This window comes from Panthera leo, chromosome A2 (assembly GCF_018350215.1).
Source record: "Panthera leo isolate Ple1 chromosome A2, P.leo_Ple1_pat1.1, whole genome shotgun sequence".
NCBI classification, from domain to species: Eukaryota; Metazoa; Chordata; class Mammalia; order Carnivora; family Felidae; genus Panthera; species Panthera leo.
Window position 1 is genome coordinate 165,337,120 of NC_056680.1, and position 6,272 is coordinate 165,343,391.

The window sequence follows — 6,272 nt, forward strand, 5'->3', positions numbered from 1 at the left end:
AACTCTGAGTCCCCATGATCCTGGGCTTGCATTGCAGCTGGAGGCCAGAGTTGGACACATAGGCAACCGTGCGGCCTGGCCTGCTTTGAGCTCTGATGGCCCCAAAGGCTGCCGGGAGATCCTCCGTTGCCGTCAGGCTCCCGGGGAGTGTTTCCTGTCTGCTGTCCACACTGTCGACGGCGTCCCCTCTGCTCTTTCTCAGACACCCCGTGGCCTCCCCACGCGTTACTCCCAACAGGAGAGCTCAGGGAAGGGCGTCCCCGCCACCGCAGGCCGGCCCCCCCACCGGTACTGCACCCCCTTCTCCCGCCTGCTGAACACCGGCTCCCCAGAAGTCTCTCCTGAAGGTTTCCTTCCGAGGCGGACCTGTCCCACATGCGAACCAACATGCGGTCAGAGCCTCCCTGCGCTTCGTGACCACCTTCAGCTGCTTGCACGATGCTGTCTCGCTTTGTGCGAAACTCACTGAAAAAGCTGTCTTTCTTTTCTTCTGTCTCCCATGTTCTCTCTAACATCTCTCTTGAGGGGCGCCTGGGTGGCTCAGTCGGTTAAGCGTCCAACTTACGACGGGTCATGATCTCACGGTTCGTGGGTTCGAGCCCCACGTCGGGCTCTGTGCGGACAGCTCGGAGCCCGGAGCCTGCTTTGGATTCTGTGTCTCCCTCTCTCTCTGCCCCTCCCCGCCCCATCTCTCTCTCTATCTCTCAAAAATAAACATTTAAAAAGAATAAAAAAATAAATAAAATCTCTCTTGAATCCACACCAGCCTGGTTTTTGAACCCAGCCCAGGTCGGGCGGCTGCGTTCCTCTCCCCGGTCGCTCCCGACAGGACCCCAGGCGGTCCCGGGGCTCTAAAGGTCAGCTGCAGGCCGGCGAGTCCCCCACTCGACCCTGCCCCGCACCTCCCCTGAATGGGGCTCCAACCTCCCTTTCTGCTTGGGTGCCTAGCAGGCGTTTCGGACTCCCTGCCGAGCTCCGAGCCCCGGGTCCTTCCCTCAGTCTCCCCCCATCCCAGTAGATGGCAGCCCCTTCCTTAAGGACGCCCCAGCCCCAGGCTTCGGGGTCAGCGGCACCGCCTACTAACAAGCACACCCGTTGCCGGGCCATCCCGGTCTTCCAAGAGCGTCTAGAATCTCCCGGCTCCGCCGAGACCACCCTGGCGAAAGCCACCGAAGCCTCCCACGCGGGGGCTGAGCCGGCCTCCACGGGGCTTCCCGTGTCCTCCCTGCCCTCCTGCTCTCAGGCACCAGACGTCAGCCGGAAGGATCCCGTAAAATACAAGATCACTGCGTTCGGGGCGCTCCGGAGGCCTCTCGTCTCACTTGGATAAAATAAAAATGCCTAAAAGGCACAGCACGGGGACCGCCATCGACGGCACCGCAGGGGCGCCGGTGGCGGCAGGTGCCCGTGCGAGGAGCAGGTCGCAAGGTGCAGGCTTGTCCGGGGGCTGCTGGGGGTGCCCGGGGCCGGCCTAGCCCGCTGTCCCCTGGACTGCAGCAGCTGATGAACCGCAGTCCCCCTGCACCCCCTGGCGCCCACCCCCCCCCTCCCCCTGCATCCCCCGACTCCGGGGTGGGACGGGACTCTCTCTGTGCTGCCCTCCTCGCCTGCTCCCGCTCCCTCCCGAGGAACCAAGCCGCCTGCCTGGCCGCCTCCACTGGGGCTCGTCCTGGTTGCTCGCTTCTCAGAACGTCCGGTAATTTGGGGCTAGACAGGACATTTTGGACGCCTCATTTCGCGAGTCCTGCAAGCAGCCGATCTCCTGGAGGGTTAGCCTGGCCCTTCCGACACTTGATTCTCAGCCCGGTTTGGCCAGCTCTTGGGAAGGCCTTGCTCTGGTGTCCTGGCCCCCGCGGCTGGCCACCTCTCCTAACGCCCCGCCGGCCGTCCCCATGGCGCCAGGCCCCGGACACACGCAGCTTCGTGGAAAGCCGAGATTTCCGGGCACCCTCTGCGAGTTTCTGGGGTCCCCTCCGCGTGTGGCCCCAGAAGCCCGCCGCCCTCCACTCGGGCCCCATCCTCGAGCACTGAGCTCTGGAACGTTCCTCCGGGCACGCAGCCCGGGTGACCCTGGAGCTGGTGGTGTGCGATGGCAGCCACACCTGTTCCCGGAGGCGGGCTCCCCGGGCGCGGTCACCGTGTCGTGGCTGGAAGTGGACGTCCTGGCCTGTCCTGTGGCCTCCATAGGCTTCACTACCACCCGCCACACGGTCATTTATCCATTTTGTGGCTCATGCCTCCCTTCACCCTGTAAGTAAGTAAACCGGGGGCGGGAAGGGAATTAACTGTGCCTGTTTTTTTCCTGTCGTGTCCAGGGGCCCGGAGCTGTGTGTGGCGCCCAGGGGCACTCGGGTCACTGCCCACTGACTCAGGTCAGCCCCGGCTGCCCACGCGCTGCTGCGAGAGCGGTTTCCACCTGCCCGTGGGCCGCGCCCCACCTGGGGACCACAGACCCCCGGGAAAGACTTTTTTTTGTCCAGTCTGCAGGGGGGTGGGGTGCTGAGCATCGGGTGAGGGGAGAAGCTTCGGGGCTCCTTGGAATCCAGCTGTCACAGACCCCGCAGCAGTGAGCAGCACACGGATGGGGCACGCGTGACGACAAGGGACAGAGCCCGAGCTCTGTCCCCACCGCGGACCACCTGGTCCGCCCGGGGCGCCAAGCGGATGGAGGGGTCCAGAAACCGACGTGGCTGGAGGCCGGCCGCCCAGCTGTGGCTCCTTCAACAGAAAGCAGCTGTGTCTGGTGACCCCGGCGGGGGTGGGGGGGGGGGGGAGGCAGGCGGGAACCTCCAGCCTCACGCGGCTCTGCTGGATTTCTTGGTGGCTCGACTGTCAGCCCCAGGCTTTACCCAGGCTGCGGGGTCACAAGATACACGCGTCTTTTTGAGAAAAATCTTGAAGTTTATTTATTTATTCCGAGAGAGAGAAAAAGAAGGCGTGAGGGTACGCGTGAGCGGAGAAGGAGCAGAAAAAAGAGAGAGTCCCAAGCGGGCTCTGCACGGTCGGCACGGAGCCCAGGGCGGGGCTCGAACCCACGAACTGCGAGACCTGAGTCGAAATCAAGAGTCAGTTGCTTAACCGACTGAGCCACCCAGGCGCCCCCCGTACATATTTTGAATATCTGTATGTAAATAAATAAATGTTCACATCGACTTTATAAGATATGGCATTATGGTTCCTGGTCCTCCTTCCTTCCTTCCCTCCTCCTTTCTTTCTTTCTTTCTTTCTTTCTTTCTTTCTTTCTTTCTTTTCTTTCTTTCTTTCTTTCTTTCTTTCTCTTTCTTTCTTTCTCTTCTCTCTTTCTCTTCTTTCTTTGCTTTTTCTCTTCTTTTTTTTCTTTCTCTTTCTTGTCTTTCCTTCTTTCTCTTTCTTTTTCTTTCTCTTCTTTCTTTTTCTTTCTCTTCTTTTTTTCTTTCTCTTCTTTCTTCCTTTCCTTCCTTCTTTCTTTCTTTCTTTCTCTCTTTTCTTTCTTTTCTTTCTTTCTTCCTCTTCTTTCTTTCTCTTCTTTCTTCTTTTTTTAAAAAAAAATTTTTTTTTAACGTTTATTTATTTTTGAGACAGAGAGAGACAGAGCATGAACGGGAGAGGGGCAGAGAGAGGGAGACACAGAATCTGAAACAGGCTCCAGGCTCTGAGCTGTCAGCACAGAGCCCGACGCGGGGCTCGAACTCACGGACCGTGAGATCATGACCTGAGCCGAAGTCAGACACTTAACCGACCGAGCCACCCAGGCGCCCCTCTTTCTTTTTTTTTTCTTTCTCTTATTTTTATCTTTCTCTTTCTTGTCTTTCCTTCTTTCTCTTCTTTCTTTTTCTTTCTCTTCTTTTTTTCTTTCTCTTTCTTGTCTTTCTTTCTTTCCTTCTTTCTTTTCTTTCTTTCTTTCTTTCTTTCTTTCTTTCCTTCTCTTTTCTTTTTCTTTCTTTCCTTCTTTCTTTTCTTTCTTTCTTTTCTTTCTTTCCTTCTTTCCTCTTCTTTTCTTCTTTTTTTTCTCTTCTCTCTTTCTCTTCTTTCTCTCTTTCTTTTCTTTTTCTCTTCTTTTTTCTTTCTCTTCTTTCTTTCTTTCTCTTCTTTTTTTCTTTCTCTTTCTTGTCTTTCTTTCCTTCTCTCTTTCTTTTCTTTCTTTCTTTCTTTCTTTCTTTCTTTCCTCTCTTTTTTCTTTCTTTCTTTCTTTCTTTCTTTCTTTCTTTCTTTCTTTCTTTCTTTTTTTTCTTTCTCTTCTTTCTTTCTTTCTTTCTTTCTTCCTTCCTCTTCTTTTTTTCTTTCTCTTCTCTCTCCTCTTTCTTTTCTTTTTCTCTTCTTTTTTCTTTCTCTTCTTTCTTTCTTTTCTTTTTCTCTTCTTTTTTCTTTCTTTCTCTTTCTTTTTTTCTTTCTCTTCTTTTTTTCTTTCTCTTTCTTGTCTTTCTTTCCTTCTTTCTTTCTTTTCTTTCTTTCTTTCTTTCTTTCTTTCTTTCTTTCTTTCTTTCTTTCTTTCTTTCCTTTCTCTCTTTTTTCTTTCTTTTTCTTTCTTTCTTTCTTTCTTTCTCTTCTTTCTTTCTCTTCTTTTTTTCTTTCTCTTTCCTTCTTTCTCTTCTTTCTTTTTCTTTCTCTTCTTTCTTTCTTTCTCTTCTTTCTTTCCTTCTTTCTTTCCTTCTTTCTTTTCTTTCTTTCTTTCTTTCTTTCTTTCTTTCTTTCTTTCTTTCTTTCTTTTTTAGAGAGAGAGAGCTTTGAAAGCACAGAGTGGGGAGGGGAAGGGGCAGAGAGAGAGAGAGAGAATTCCGATCAGCCTCCGTGTTCAGGGCAGAGCCCGCTGTGGGGCTTGATCCCACAGTCCTGAGATCACGACCTGAGCCAAAACCAAGACTCTGTCGCTCAACCTCTGAGCCATCCAGGTGCCTTTGCTTGTTCTTTATAAAACAGATACAGAATTCTCTAGAAAAGAGATCTGGATGGATCGGCTCCATCTACAACGTATTGCATCTCACCGAATCTGAGAGGGTACCTTCTTTCCTCCCTGGACCTTCTCCAAGACGCGGTGCCTCTGAGTCACCATCCCCGCAGGCACTTGTGACGGTTGTATACATTTTGTGGTTATTCTGGGAGGCCTCCCGATGACTTCAGTGCCCTGGCGGATCGGCAAACGGCCACGTGAGGACTGTTGGCGGGGGGACCACGCTGTCAGAGCCATTGCTGGTTCGGTCAGGCGTCTTTGGGTAAAAGATAGAAAAGCCACCATTTACCGGACACTCACGAGCACCGGGCCGTGCAACACACGTGCGTTCCTCCTACGCGTTTAGTGTGGAACGATCCTGTGCGTCATGAGCTGTTTGTGAGCCCTTCTGGAGCCTCGAGAGGGTCACAGCGGTCCGTACGGGATCTCCAAGTCCGGCTGACCCCAAAGGCTGTGCCTTAACTTTTCTGCTACACAAAGACAGTAAAAGTCACCAGAAAGCGTACCACTGAGGAGGACTTTCACGACAGCCGCTCCAGATGGGTTCGTACGCATATATTAGGTTGAAGCCTAGGAAAGCTCCACTTCTGTACCTGAGAAATGGGAGCATGTCGGGACTTTCATGACTGCTTCCTTCACTCTGTAGGACGCCCGGTTCCATGGTAACGAGTACCGATTGAGGCTCCTGCTCTCCGTTGCTGCAAAGTATTCCACGGGGTTTAACTAACCAGGTAATTAGCCGAATCCGTGTGGGTGGACACATAGGTTACGTCCAATTAGGTATATGTCGTGTTGCCGTAAACACTCTTGTTCAGTCTCACAGGGGCTCTGGATGCTCGAATTGCGGAGTCAAGGTCTCACGTGTTTTCTCTTTTGCTACGTTTTGTCTTCAACTCTCTGAAATGGTCGTATGGTTGTCCCCGCCCACACTCACACCACGATGCTGGACACCCCCCACTTGCTGCCCCGGTTGTTAGAGGCAGAGTTTGCTCTGAGACCCTGCACAAGAGCACAGAGGACTTGCACACAGTGGTGGCAGGACTCGGCTGTGGAGAAAAGCTAGAGCCTTCCAGAATGGTGGCTCTAGGAGCGTCGTAGGTGAGAGCCGGTGCCCCTTGCTGCCTGCCGCGCGTCTGCCAGTGACAGACAGGTGGTGCTGAGCGTGACCCTGACTGACTGGAAGGGCCGATGGGATTGAAGTGTGTTGTCCCAGGTCCGTGCCCCCAGCATGCCTGTGACACTCCTGGTGTTGAGGTCAGGGGCACCCAGGTGAGAAGTGAGAGCCTTTCCTAATCAGGGACAGACCCGCAGCACGGTGGCCCAAGACCAGCATTTGGAGCCCTGG